Consider the following 15,252-nt stretch of genomic DNA (forward strand, 5'->3'; position numbering starts at 1 on the left):
TTTCTAGCAGTTATGCAGTGAAATTTGCTTTCGTTTTTTTTTCCTTTGCTTTTTCCTCTGCCAGCTTAGGATTCAGATTTACTTAGGACTGCCTAGTAAGTTACCACTCCTCCATCGGCTTTTCCCCTTCCTCAATTTTGGTGGTGGTGTCTTTTCTTCTGTTCTCTTTATTCTTGTAGGTTTTGCCTTTAAAGTATTTCCTTCTCTATCATTTAAGTGAGGAAGTAGAGCTAAATTCTTTGGCTCAACTCTCCATCTTTTTTTTTTTCACAATGTTGAAAAGTATTTTGTATTGCAGATATTTTCATATGCAATATTAATGGAATTGATATCCCTCCTCTTCCATGATGAAGCCATATTCCTATCTTATAAAAACATTCACGTAAAACCCTAAACATTTTCATGTTACTTTCCTTTTCAGTGCCTGGAGATTTGCTTTGGCTAGATTGTTTATTTTGACCCATGCTTCTTGTTCTTTCATTTTTAGCTTCTCTTTTGGTTTCTCTGCTTTGAACTGCTGGGCACAGTCAACAGTTTTTAGTTCACTTCCATGTAGGGTTGCAGTGCATTGTATATCAAGCTATGTATCGTCCTGTTCCAGTGGATCTTTGAGTTGTGGTACAAGGATGGAAACGTAATGGCAGAATCTTTGCTGCTTTTTCACTGATTAAACTCATAATATATTCATTGTTCCAGTAGTACAGGGCTCACTCAGCCACCTGGAAATGTGGACTGGAAACGAATTTGGTCAACTGCCTGAAAAGAGGCTCCATTATCTTCACAAATTCCTATGGTTCAATAACATCTAAAAATGTCTTCCAATTCATTTAAGATCATTACTTCTTTTGGAGTGTGAGCCTGTGGCCCGTGTTTGAGAAGTGCATTACCACTGGCTCAGTAAGGGTATTGTCCTTTTCTAAAAACCTCATTAACAGTATGCCAGTGGTGGATGTTCCTTTCACTTTGTGCATCCATAATAACACCTTCAGTAAGAAAATCTTGTGTTGTTGTTTCGGTGGTAAGGAAAATCCATTAATTATACTGTCCAATATTTCCAGTAATTCTGCTATGCCATTGTGATGTTCTGTTTCATAAACAAGCCTGTAAAATATATCATGTATCTATTTTCTGATGTAAGCTCTTAAGCCTAAGCATTTTCCATAGATTCTGTGAAGGGTAGTTTTAAGAAAATCTCTCTCGAGATCTTCGCTGTCAAGAGTTCTAAAAGCTGCAACACAAACTTCTGATCAATATATTTCTTCACCATATTAGGTTCGAAATCTGGAGACTCTAAGAATCCTAAGAAAAATTCATAAACAAGCTGTAGGTGAGGCCAGGCTGCTTCTAACGTCGACTAGTCTTCCTCTCGATTGCTCCCGTAGGATTGGAGGAAGGTGGTAATGTTTGAAACATGTTAACCGCAAACCAATGGACCACTTCTGGGTAAACAGGCCCTGTGATCACATTCTGATTGCATGTGTCATATTCTACCATCTCACTTAAAGCAGTTGGTCTTATTTCCTTCCATATTAGGTCACTTTAGTGGACTGGAAACAAAGTCAAAGAGGTCACAACACTGACGTAACTTTTAAATAAAAGCTTCTCTTAATCAGCAAGAGGAACATCTTTTAAAGATGGTAATTTTGAAGTTCTCTGTTATTGCTGGCACTAAACCTGAAAGAATTCTGCCTTTCGTCTTTCTTCTCAATGGGCCGAGGGACTAGGACTTTTATTTACTAGATACTCCTGGGAATCAAGTATCTGGTATCTAGAATCCGATTTTACTATGTTTTGTCCTTTTCCCAAACTTTTCCCCCTTTTCCTTGCTTTTGGTGAATCTCCTCGCTTTTATTCAGCATGTCTGGAGCGGGCCGCCTCCGCGTCGGCCGCACCGCACAGCAGCAGCGCCCCGCCGGGGCTGTTCCCCGCCCCCAACTCGGCGGTCTGTCGCGGGGGTACTGAGTGGCTCGCTGGCTCTCGCTTCGCCTATCCCGGCCCCCAAAGGCTGAGCCGCTGCGGTGGCGGCTTCAATCCTCCATCCTCAACAGAAAGGCCTGCGTTGAATTTTTATCAACCTAGGCAATCCCTGGGTTATGGCTTTTCCTTCCCTCCCAAAATATTGCCTTCATTTTTAGGCTGGGTATTTGCCTCAGTCTCTCTGCCAAGTATGCTTGGTACCTGATGACTTTTGGTGGAATCTGCTCCCTTTGGTTTCTCTCTCCTTAGTTACTTTCTGTAGTCTAAACGGACAAATGCAACCAGGGCTCTTGATAGAGCTGTTCACGTGGCTTTGAGTACATAAGCCATCTGAGCCTTTCTCAGTTCTGTTCTCTATCTCTGGTATGGGTGCATTCCTAACCCATGGGCCAAGTTTCCCCGTGTCCTTTGGACATTTTATTAGAGACTGTTTAGTTGCTCCCAAAAGACTATGATTCATACCTTGGGATTAGTCTCTGCCGTGCGTTGTCCTATACAGGAAGGAGATGTGTTAGGGCCCCCACCTTTTTTGAAAAGAAAGAGAATTGCTCCCAGTTAAAAAAAAAAAAAAAGGCATAGAAGTCATCACCTTTTTTATTTCCTCTATGCTTCATTAAAAATCCTGAGGTGCAGCCATTTGTACATTTATTGATTAATTATTTCATGCCCACTAGATATAGGGTCATGCTTCTTAAACTTTAATTCACCTGTGGGAATTTGGTTAAAATGCAGGTGGTTTAGATTCTGGGGCAAGGCTTGAAAATCTGCATTTCTAATGAGCTCCCAGGTGATGGTGATGCTGCTGGTATGGGGACTACACTTTGAGTAGCATGGATATAGACTACGTGTATTTGGTATTTCCATGTGTATTTGGAAAGGCAGAATTCTTTCAGGTTTAGTGCCAGCAATAACAGAGAACTTCAAAATTACCATCTTTAAAAGATGTTCCTCTTGATGATTAAGAGAAGCTTTTATTTAAAAGTTACGTCAGTTGGAAATTTGGGAGAGAGGGGGGATTTGGGCTTTGTTTAAAAGTATCAAGCATGATTATGTACAAAGAAATAATTACTGTTTAATTTCAGCTCAGTATAGCTCACTATGTTAAAAATAGGATTTGGTCTCAGGTAGTGTGTTAGATATTATAGCTTTTATACCTGGAAATTACTGGAGCTTTCATTAGCCTAATTCCTTTTAGGTATGAGATCTGTTCTTCTGAGATGGAAAAGAGAAAGTGTCATCTCCTTTTGGAAGAGGTAAAGGGAGGAAAGGACAGAGATAACACAGAGGATGTTAGGATGGACACGAATCAACAAAATTATTTAAGTACTCCTCAGAAATTTATTTAAGGATTAAAGCAGTATTTCCCAAACTTTAGAGTGCATAAGAATCACCTATTTTACTTGGGGAAAATGCAGAGTACTGGGACCTGTGCCCAGAGGTTCTGATTCAGTAGGTCTGGATTGGGGAGGGCAGCAAGAATTTGAATTTTTAACAAACATTGTAGGTAAATCTGATACTGGATCCCTAGGATCAGTTTTGAGAAATGCTACATCAGAAAGATTGGTAGTTGTCTCTGGAGAAAAACAAAACCAATCCAAACATAAAATCAGGTAAATATTTCCATCTATTTTGATTGGAATCTTTGAAGTTATTAACAAAGAGAAAGACATCCCTTTGCTCATTAAACAGTTGGATCAAATATCTAGCCATAAATTAGGCAAGCAGCAAACCTTGTATCAGCTCTCTGAAGAAGGGCTGATGGTTACAATTCATAGAGACATAGAATTTTAGAACTGATAGAAATCTTAGAGATTTTAATCTTTTTTTGGCCGTGACCCATAGTAAGAAAATTTTACTTTAGGTTGTGTCTTAGGTAATACTTACACACAGACACACTAACACACACAGACACACACATGCACTTACATAAAACATATGCATAGATTTAATTGAAACAAAAGTTTCCTGAAGTAATATCCTTACAATCTATGATGCACTCTGATATTTTTCTGTTACATTTAAATAAAAATAATTTTGGTCATGATCCATTAAATTATTGCATGACTAATGCCATTTAGAAAACACTGATCTAGTGCAGTTACTTCATTTTACAAATGAAAAACAAGCTTGGACAGGTAAAATGAGTTCTCCAGAATCACACAGCTGTGAATGATAACACTCAGACCGTTTTATCCAATGGTCTTTCCACTATAGTCTACTGTATACTAAATTTTTGTTTTATTGCCCTTAATATGTTATCTTTCAGGACAAAATGTTTTATTTATATCTGCAAAATTGTCTGTACAGCCGGAACATTTTCAGTGGTCCGACTGTCTTTTCCCTAAATGAACCACTAGATGGTAGTATAAACTCTTCTGGTGGTAGATTATTTAACTGCGGCAAGGTGAATTCAGATTTGCATATTTTACCTTTATCTTATAATGCTTTATAGATTGGCATAGATTAGTATTTCTGTGTGGATAAACTGTGTTTTATGCCCAGCATGATGAAAGTTTTTTTTTTACAAGTGTGGTGCATTTTGTTATTTGTTGTTTATTTTTTCTTCAGTGTGAAAGACAGATTTAGTAAAAAACCAAAACATACCTACCCCCAGTATTCTTAAAGGGCCCCCATTTGATATTCAATATATTTTTATTTTCTACATTTTTATTTTATAGGACTTTAAAGAATCTTTTTCTATTATTTCTATTATTCTAGATAGAAGATTAAATTTCGTAAGGCATAGGAAGTCTGTGTGAACTTTTTCAGGTTTGATATAAACTGAAATCCCAAACAACTTTATATTAATCATCTCTGTTCTAGTTTGCTAGCTGCTGGAACACAATATGCCAGAAACAGAATGGCTTTTAAAAAGGGGAATTTAATAAGTTGCTAGTTTACGGTTCTAAGGCTGAGAAAATGTCCCAATTAAAACAAGGCTATAGAAATGTCCAATCAAAGGCATCCAGGGAAAGATACCTTGGTTCAAGAAGGCCAATGAAACTCAGGGTTTCTCTCTCAAGTGAGAAGGCACATGGCGAACACAGTCAGTGATTGTCTCTCTGCTGGAAGGGCATGTGGCAAACACGGCATCATCTGCTAGCTTTCTCTCCTGGCTTCCTGTTTCATGAAGCTCCCGGGAGGTGTTTTCCTTCTTCATCTCCAAAGCCCTGGCTGGTGGACTCTCTGCTTTGTGGTGCTGCAGCATTCTCTGCTCTCTCTGAATCTCCCGCTTTCTCCAAAATGTTTCTTTTATAGAATTCCAGTAAACCAATCAAGACCCACCTGGATTGGTGGAAACATGTTGTCACCTAATCCAGTTTAACAACCACTCTTGATTGAGTCACGTCTCCAGCGAGATGATCTAATTACAGATTCAAACATACAGTTTTGAATAGGGATTAGAAGAAATGGCTGGATTTATAAAATGGAATTAGGATTAAAACATGGTTTTTCTAGGGTACATATATCCTTTCAAACCACCACAATCTCCTAGAAAACAATATCAGCATTATGCGTTATTCACTTTTTTTCCCTTGGTTGCAGCAAGGTTGACAGCATAATTTATGCAAGTGCTAGGAGACTTTGAGGGGAGTTGAGCATGAAGACATTGCAGTTTGGGGGGTTTCAGATTTAGACAGGCAGAACAGTTTAGTTCTTCCACAGACACACCTTTCTCATAGTTTAATCTGGAAAAAAAAGAGGGAATCAGATGACTGTCCATAACATTCATTTTTTCTGTTCTTCTTACCTACCCCTACTCCAGTCCACACCCCCACCAAATGGATCCAAGAATGTAGGAAAGGAAAGAGAAGAATAAGAAGTAAAGGAGTATGAAAGAGAGGGGACTTCAGAATAGTTAACCTAGCTAACAAGTGAAAGATTGAATTAAAGCAAATAGAAAGACACATTAGAACACTGCTATTCTTCCCTTCATCCTTCTCCCACAACTTATTCTCCAAAGCAGATTCTGTTTTCTGTGCCATTGTATCATCAGTGCTTACTGCAATTTCTGCTACATTCCAGAATTTGTTGGTTGAGTGGATATGTTTTAGTGGTAGAGCAGGAGAAAAAACTGAATGCTTAATATCACAGGAGTGTGAAAACATATGGAAGGTCTGGGGAATAATGAATAATTCAGGATTGAACGTATTGGGTGTTGGGATGGCTGGAAATAAATCTGGATGAGTAGTCTGCAGAGAATTGGAACTTTATCCTCTGAGCAGTAGGGACCCATCAAGCAATCTTAAGGAAGGGTTGCGCCCATTTTGCCTCTCAGAATTTCAGGATTTTCTGAAGCTTAGAAGAGCTCAAATTCTTTTATATTTTTGTGGTTTAGATCATCTTAAGTCCAAATGTACCCACTTCCACAGGCTACATTATCCTACTGACAATGTTAACTGTTTTATCACTGACACCCGTGATAAAAAGAACACGGTCCTGGATCATATTGAATCCTGGCTGTACTACTCTGAAGCCTTATGGTCTTGGGCAACTGCTTTACTTCTCAGCAGCATGGTTTCTTCATCTTTGTATATTGGCATAACCCAAAGTTGAAATGTTGAAAGCATTCCCTTTAAAAAGGAATAAAATGTATGAGGATTGGACAATTAATTAAAATTAACCAATAGGTAAATTATTAAAACAAAGTTTAGCAAGACTACTGGATGAAGTATCAATATACTAAAATTCATTACATTCCTATACAATAGCAACAATTAGGAAAGGTAAATCAATAAAAGGAAACATTTACAATAGCATCAAGCAATGCTGAGTTCAAGGGATAAATCTAATAAGAGATGTGCAAATACTTTATAGCAGAAATTGCAAAACTTTATTGAAAGACATCAAAGAAAACCTAAATAGAGAAATATATCAGGCTCATGGATTAGAAGAAATGTTATTGTAAAGATTTTATTTAACCCAAGTAATCTATAGATTCAGTACAATTCCAATCAAAATCTCAATTGTGTATTTAAACTTAATGATCCAATTATAACATTTGCATGTAAGTTCAAAGGACCAAGAATGGACAAGCCATTTCTGAAGAAGTACAGGGTTGGGGGACTTGCTTTACCAGAGAGCAAGACTTATAACTTTCTTAGTTCAAAGATAGACAAACTAATAGAACAAAATAGAGAGATAAGAAATAGATGTGTGTTGTGTGCGTGTGTGTGTGTATGATAACTTGAAGCAAATCAGTGAGGGAAAAATAGACTTAAATGATGCTGGGAAAATTGATTATTCATATGGTAAGAAAATAAACTGTAGGTGTACTAGGATTCAAATGTGGAAGAAAAAATCATGAAACTGTTAAAAGCAATGTAAAAAAAAAATCATAATGACCTGGGATAGGGAGGGATTTCTTAAATAAAATACAAAAAATACAAATCACAAAGGAAAATATTTATAAATTCACCTATATTAAAATTTTGAATTTCTGTTTATCAAAAGACAATGTGAGGAGTGAAAATATAAGGCACAAACTTGGAAAAGACATAAGCAACTGATAGAACTGACAAATAGTCAATATCCAGAATATAAACTTTACATATACACATCAACTCAGTAGAAAATTCAGTAGAAAAATGGGCAAAACTTGAACAGGTGTTTACAGAAGAGGGAAACTGATTAGCCAGTTAGCCTGTCCAAAAATGTTCTACCTTAGTAGTCACTAAGGAAATTAAAATTAAAATTAAATTTTAATTTTATTACCATAGTACCATGTCACACCCTTCAGACTTGTAAAAATGTATTACCCTGTCACACCCTTCAGACTGGTAAAAATGTGAAAGTCTAAACAATAAAGTGTTGGTGAAGATAGGGAGCAAGTGGAACAGGTTTACTGTGGGTGCAGTGAACGTTGATACAACCACTTTGGAAAGCAATGTGACATTATCTGTTAAAAGTGTACAGACCCACGATTCAGCAGTCCTCCTCCTGGAGTAACACTTGCACCTTCACTGGGAGACATATTCAAAGCAATGCCCTTCATGGGGATGTTCATAGCAATGCTGTTTAGAATAGCAAAAAAATGGATAGCAACCCAGATGTCCATTGACCCAGATCAGAAAAAAACTGGGTATGCTCACACAATGAAATATACTGAATATTGGAGTCATAATGTTGAACAAAAAATCAGCAGGAAAATAAGTAAAGTATGATGCCACTTAAAAAAAAATAATAACATGTAAAACTAAACTTTGGAGCTATGGTGGTCTACTTTCTCCCACCTGGGAAGAGCCTTTATTTAGAATAAAGCCGACACAGAAGAAAGAATTGCTGGGAGATAGAGAGGAGTAAGGGACAAAGTTCTAATGACATCATTTGAAAACCCGGATCTAGCAATGTCTTAATATTCTCCTTCCCATACAAACTTCCTAAACTATGTGAGCCAATAAATTATCTTATAAAAATATAGGAAGCTAAGTTGAGTTAGGTTTCTATCTCTTGCAACTGAAAGAATCCCAGATAGTACAAGATATAAGGATGTTCAATTACCTAGACAGAAAGTTTAAAAAAAAAAAATCAGAAAGGCAGATACTACTCTGAACTGGATGAACTGAATGTAAACATGCTCTCTCCCACATCATATGCTAATGAAGGGATGTAATATAGTGAAACAGTTCAGAGTTCAGGATAAAGAGTCCTATGGACTCCTTACATGTCCTTACTCAATTACCTCAGGCAAGTAACTTCACCTTTCTGATCCTTAGTTTCATCATCTGTATGTGGAGATAATCTCAGAGTTATCGTAAGTATTAAATAAGAAACCACGCATAAAGTCCTCAACCAATGGCTGGCATAGAGTATGTTAACAAATGATGGTTATTTTCATATGTAATTGTGATAGTTATATCCAAGCTCATTAAAATTTTTAACATCTCTCATAAACAATTCTTTGGTTGAAAGATTTACTTAGGGTCGCTGAGATCAAATGAGGATACTTCTTCATTGTCTCACAGTGCCTTTTTCATGATAGCACAATACCAGCAGCACAAGACTAATTGTTAGTATTATACTGATGTGCAAAACCCAGGAATGAGGCCGCAGGCCTCCAGGAATGTTCCATGAAATGAGAACAGGCCAAGACGAAGGATCCGTACTTTTGGGAGGCAAGTTTTATTTTCTATGGCCATACGGCTCAGCCGAGTAGCCTCTGAAAGTCTGAGCCCTGACCAAGAAGTTAACATCAGTTTTTATAGACAGGATGACATGTTAAAGACAAGGTAAGCGATTGGCTGGTTTAAGCTGAGAATGGCCCAAAGCTGAACTGTTAAGGGAGGGATCCCCACCCCAGGGATGTCTTATCTTGCTTACTTGCAGTTTCACCAGTTCCTGAAGGCTAGGGGAGGGGGTTTCCATCCCAGGAATGTGTCTTATCTCACTTGCCTGCAGTTTTACCTGTTCCTGAAAGTCAGGAGAGGGGGTTTGGAGATTTTCCATAGAGAGCACAGCTGAACCAGAAAGGGGCGGGGGGAGGCCTGCCTGCTACATTTCCCCCCTTTGATGCTTACCCCAACTTTTAGGGAGGGATTATAGCATCATTTATATTTCTTTTTTTTTGCTGCAGGTATTGGTATGTCCCAATCTGAGCTGGGCATGGGAAACAATGTAGCCATGCAGGGTTTAGGCTCCTGTGAAGTTGGGGGGGTGAAGGTCTGTGCCCTCCCTCTGTTGGTCAAGTTTTCTCCTGATGGCCCCTTTGCAACTGTGCCTGTCTTAGGTTGTTCCTCCCCTGAGGAATCTTACCCGTCTTTGGCTAACCAGCCGTCTTCCGGGGCCAAGCAGGGTGATGTGAGGTGTGCAAGTGAGGGAGTGGCAGTAACTCCTGAGAGGGTCTGATCTGTCTCTTTGACAGCCTATGCCCTCTGGCCTCTATGCCCAGCACCTGCTTTGGGGTTCCTTCACCTGCTGGTGGGGCATTAGCTTTGGTTACATATTTTTGGGAACCCATGTGAGGGCTTAGCTCATAACTTTGGGCAAGAGATAAAGTTAGCACCATCTCTCAGGAGGCCTTCACTGTTTTTATCATCCTAGAGTAGCAAAAACAGCATTACTGAACCTGGCAAGGTAGGATTATAGTATACTGGGGGATCTTTCCTTAGGGTGCATACAGAATAATTCAAGTTTGAGAAATGCCCTGGCATGAATACTGGTTTTAGTTGTTTTTTTTTTTTTTTTTTTTTTTTTTTTTTTTTTTACCTTTTTCTAACATAGGTAGTCTTGAGGCATGCCTGGCATGCATTATTCCCCTTGGGAGGGCTTATGACCTGCCAAGCAGAAGCAGAGGAGTGAGGTGCATGGTGCTGGCTATGGGGAGTGCTGCAACAGAAATGTGCAATTAGCCTCAGGGAAGGAATGGAGACACACACTCTGGGCAGTGGCTTGGAAGTGGAGGAAGTTACCTGGGTAAGAGGGATTCCATTAAATTAGAGTAAAGTTGGTTTTCGGGAAGAACTCCAGGAGACTTAATTCCAGGAGGGCTAGAACTGCTAAACGAAAGACAAATGCAAAGAGCAAGAAAAGTCAACTAGTTCACAGACCTGGCAGGCTGGGATGTCCATGTGTTGATTCTTTAATCTTCAGCCATGCGTAGACCAGTCATCTTCTGGGGTGACTGAGGCAGGGCTTGGAGGTCTCCTCAGGCTTCAGCTGTGCGTTGACTATCTGCTTCTAGTGAGCTAGAGCAGGGCAATGACGGTCATTCAGACCTTAGTTGTGGGCTGGTCAGCTGATCTCAGCTGCGAGGGAGAAAGGCTCAGTGGCTCCCAGAGGATGATGTGTCTCAGGTGTTCAGAGTCAGGGGTGACTCCCAGGGTGGTCTGTGGTGTCCCTTTTGACCTGAGAGTGGTGACTTCATAGGATAATCTTCACGACTTTGACAGCTGTTGGGGTTACTAAAACAGCACGGTAAGGACCTTACTACAATCATTCAGGCTTTGTCCCACATTCTTCATTCTGCAACAGCCATCGTTTCATGGTATAACAAAACTATTCTTCTTTTCCTCTCAGCAAAAATAAATCTTTTATATCCTTTATATTCAAGTTACCACCTCAAGCAAATATTTCATCATATACAATTACTATCAAAATCAAATTTGTTAGAATAATGTTCAATACCCAAAACACTTCAGTTAATGCACATCTGAAACCCCAACATACAAAAAAAAAGATTTTTTTTTTTTACAAAGGTTGATGGCACACATTAAGATTTTTTTAAAAACTGTATGGATAAAATTTGCAAGCCAGGCATTTTGTAATATTAAACAGATTTTTCAATTGAAAATATGAAACAATCCAAATTTATGATTATAACTTGGCTTACATTTTTTTATTTCATTATTTATTTACCTCATCTCTTTTTATATTTATATTGGGCTACATGGACTGTGGCTCTCTCAACTATTGATTGATAATTAAATCAATTTCTTCAAAACAAAATTTTGATTCTGCAGCATGGACAGTTTTTCCTGTAATTCTACTAGTTGTTTTTCATAATTCATTTTTCTTTTTTCAGAGATTGCTTGATTTTTCTGTTCATACATATTTCTATATTCCATTAACATAGCCTAGCCATATATATATATTCCAATTATTTTTTTCCCTTTTTCTAATGGTATGCTTTCTAGACACAGAACAACCCAAATAGGCTTTTCCTGTTTAATTTTATTTCCCCAATTTTTACAGAGTTCTATGCATTTTGCTCATTCCTCTGCAAGTGAGGGGTAAGGTAAATTATCCCATCCTGGGATTTCTTGTTTTTTTTACTTTCAGGTTAGAGGACCTTTCTTCTTTAAAAAAAATGACATTTCTCCTAATTTATTTTAATTTATTAATTAAATAATTTAAGTTAATAAATAAATAAATAAATTTAAATTTATTTATTAATTTAAAGCTTTTGGCTTATTGTTAATTTCCTTCAAGTAAATTTTGAAGAGGGGCTACTGACTTAAAAATTCCCAGATGTTTTAAAGCATTAGAAAGTATAACCCAGGGATACAAAACATTTAAATTTAAAACATTCTGCATACAAAAAGATAAGAAACTGGCAACTTTAAATTTATCAAGAACAGTTCTAATGAAGCATTATAATATTTAGAAGAACATACTCCACATTTTCTGCACAATTTTTTTTAAAGCTTGTCTTATTGACCTTCACCACTATGAAGCTGTGCTGAAATGCGAATCCTGTTTGTAATGCCAATTTTGTGCACGAAAGGCAACATGATATTTGTGGCCATTTGATTTATACGTTTGGATTTGTGGGTGACACAGACCTCAGTGATACAAAAACAGATTTTATTAGGAAAGTAATTAAAGAAAATAATTAAAAGAATCTTTAAAAATAAAGCATAGTTACATCGCCAGATGAGATGGCATCAACACCTGAAGAAAAGTGCTGGAGCGTTTCAGAAGCAGCATTTCAATTCTCATTAGTAAAAATCTATAGCAATTTTAGGGACAGTATTCAGGGTCTCCTTAGTTAAGATCCATAGCAGAGCATAAGATTTTAATGAGGTGCTCTCCCTCTTTCATAAGATTCTTTTCTCTTTCCCCCTTTTATGATATCTTCACATAATGGTGGCCAAATTCCAATTAGCTTATGGAACCAGGCCCAGTTTGGTCCTCTGGGAACTGGTTAGGGACCAAGAGGAGCTTCCTGGGACCTAGGTATTTTTATTAAAGTGCACCTCCTTCTAGGAGGATAGCCAGTTCTCCCAGCTAGAGTGCACATTCTAATTGTTTTGTTTGTTTGTTTTCCACCAAGGTCACGCAATGGCAAGATTAATGGAACAGAACAGATTCTCTTCATGAGATAAATTTTAAAACCCTTACATAGATGTTTTCCTCTTACTCTGAAATGTGAAAACTTTAATTTATAAGACAGAGTAATGATAAGCTGTAATACAAGAGATTTTTTTTATCCTCCTTAAAAGTGGTTTATTTTAATTTATACAGTTTCCGAAGTCAGTCAGGGGTCAACTTGGTTTCCCAGCCACTAGTAAAGCTTTCTCAAAGTTAGAACTCATGTACAGGGTTGCTCACACTGAGCATATGGGGATTGCCACAAACTTGCAGAATCTGAACTCACTCATGGCCTGGTGCACAACCCAGGACTTCGTCTCATTCACACAATTCCACACACACTCCAACACCCCCCCCGCACCGCCCTTCCCAGAACCGAACCTGAGGACTTGTTTCCCTTGGTCCTCCAACTGGAGACTGGTACTTGGATAGCCTCTGGGAGTTGATCAGGCTCCCCTTCCACTCAGGCTCCCCTTCCACTCAGGGTCCCCTAGCCTTTTACAAGTGGGCTGAAACTGATGCACCTGGGTGCTTACCAGACAGATGGGCAGTGCTCCCAGGAACCTGGTTCCAGAAACTGTCCCAGATCCGTTGCCTCTTTGGTGGTGACAGGTGTCCCATCCTGGGAGGTCAGGAATCCTGGATGGGTAAATGCACTGCAGCTGGCACTGGATTCCGTTGGGTCTCTGGTCCAGGTTCCCCCACCGCCGCAGGTGAGGGAGGTGTTACTACACCATCCTTATATCCTTGATGAGCCCCCAGAAATGTAATGAGAAAACCAGGAAGGAGGCCACAGGCCTCCAGGAATGTTCCACAAAATTAGAACAGGCCGAGACTAATGATCCATAGTTTCGGGAAGGAAATTTTCTTTTCTATGGCCATAGGTCTCAGCCAAGTAGCCTCTGAAAGCCTGAGCCCCAACCAAGAAGTTAACATCAATTTTTATAAGACAGGATGACATGTTAAAGACAAGGTAAATGATTGGCTGATTTAAGTTGAGAATGGCCTAAAGCTGAACTATAAAGGGAGGGGTCCCCATCCCAGAGATGTCATCTTGCCTACTTGCAGTTTTACCAGTTCCTGAAGGCTAGGGGAGGGGGTTTCTATCCCAGAAATGTGTCTTATCTCACTTGCCTGCAGTTTTACCTGTTCCTGAAGGTCAGGAAAGGGGGTTTGGAGGTTTTCCACAGAGAGCACAGCTGAACCAGGAAAAGAAAATTATGTCCCTCGGTTTATATTCCTATCATGGTTTTGTCATTTCAATGCCCAAAAGAATATTCTGACGTATACATCATCCTTTGAGGATTAAATTGTCAAAATCATAACAAGAAACAAAATGGCAGGCAAATATTTTAGTGTCTGTGTATATCTCTCAACAGGTGTGCAGGATATTTAGAAGTATAAGACCTTCACAATCTTCATGGAGCCTATTATTTTAACTGTTTTACTCTTTAAAACTTGTCTGAATCAAAATGGAACAATTTAAAACCTCGTGTAATAATTTAATGCCAAAATTTGTGGTTCAGTCTAAAAAGTAGTGACATAGGAATTTACAGAGTCTCACAATGATGGGGGGTGTATATAATACTCACAGGCAGGAAGTGGAATTTGAGCTGGGCCCTGAAGTTTTTATGAAAGGATGAAGGGGTAGGGAGAGGAATTTGGAGCAATTGCAAAAATATGCTGATGATTGATACAATATGAACAAAAGAAAAGATGAAGTAGTAATGAGTCTCTGGGTCCTCACTGCCTTACTGGAAAGAAGAATGTGTGCTGAGAAAGAAGAGGAAGAGAGGATGTGGCCCAGCTGTGAAGGATGGAATGGTCCCAATTTATTTCATAAATAAAAATGAAGCCACTGAAGTTTTTGAATGCAGAGATGGATGTGGAAGTCATATAACAAAAGTGGTGCTTAAGGAAAATGAATTTGTGCAAGTGGATTATAAATGAATTATAAAGAGGGCAAGGTCCAGATTAAGGCCATTGCTAGACCATATGGCACCTTAGTGCAAAGTAGAAAATGGTGTCCCTCTCTGGGCTGTCTCTATCCTCACGCTAGGATGTAGAGTTTGGTGAGCTGATGCTGATAGCAGCTTTTTTTTTCTAAATGCAACTTTATTGAGACATATTATATATTCATATGCCAAGTGTAGAATTTTGAACATTTTCATTGCCCCCCAAAATATATAAAAATTTGAATAAAAATAAACGTAAAAAAGAACACCCAAAGTATCCCATACCCCCCATCTCCCTACTATTTATTTATTTATCATATTTTTTTTCTTACTTATCTGTCCATATGCTGGATAAAGGGAATGTTAGCCATGAGGTTTTCACCATCACATGGTCACACCTTAAAAACTATACTGTAGGAGATAGGATTAAAATAAGACCTGTAGAATTAGTTGGGAATAGATGGCATTAGGGTGGTGTCAGCAGTAAACTGTGGAGATTGTAATCTGCTTT

At 38.5% G+C, this 15,252-nt stretch overlaps 1 pseudogene; it reads right to left on the reverse strand.

Annotated features, from left to right (window-relative positions):
* Positions 1-400: 400 nt before the first annotated feature.
* Positions 401-1,494, reverse strand: LOC143657012 (serine/threonine-protein phosphatase 2A 56 kDa regulatory subunit gamma isoform pseudogene; annotated as a pseudogene).
* Between the last annotated feature and the right edge of the window lie 13,758 nt (positions 1,495-15,252).

This window comes from Tamandua tetradactyla, chromosome 2 (assembly GCF_023851605.1).
Source record: "Tamandua tetradactyla isolate mTamTet1 chromosome 2, mTamTet1.pri, whole genome shotgun sequence".
In the NCBI taxonomy this organism is placed as follows: Eukaryota; Metazoa; Chordata; class Mammalia; order Pilosa; family Myrmecophagidae; genus Tamandua; species Tamandua tetradactyla.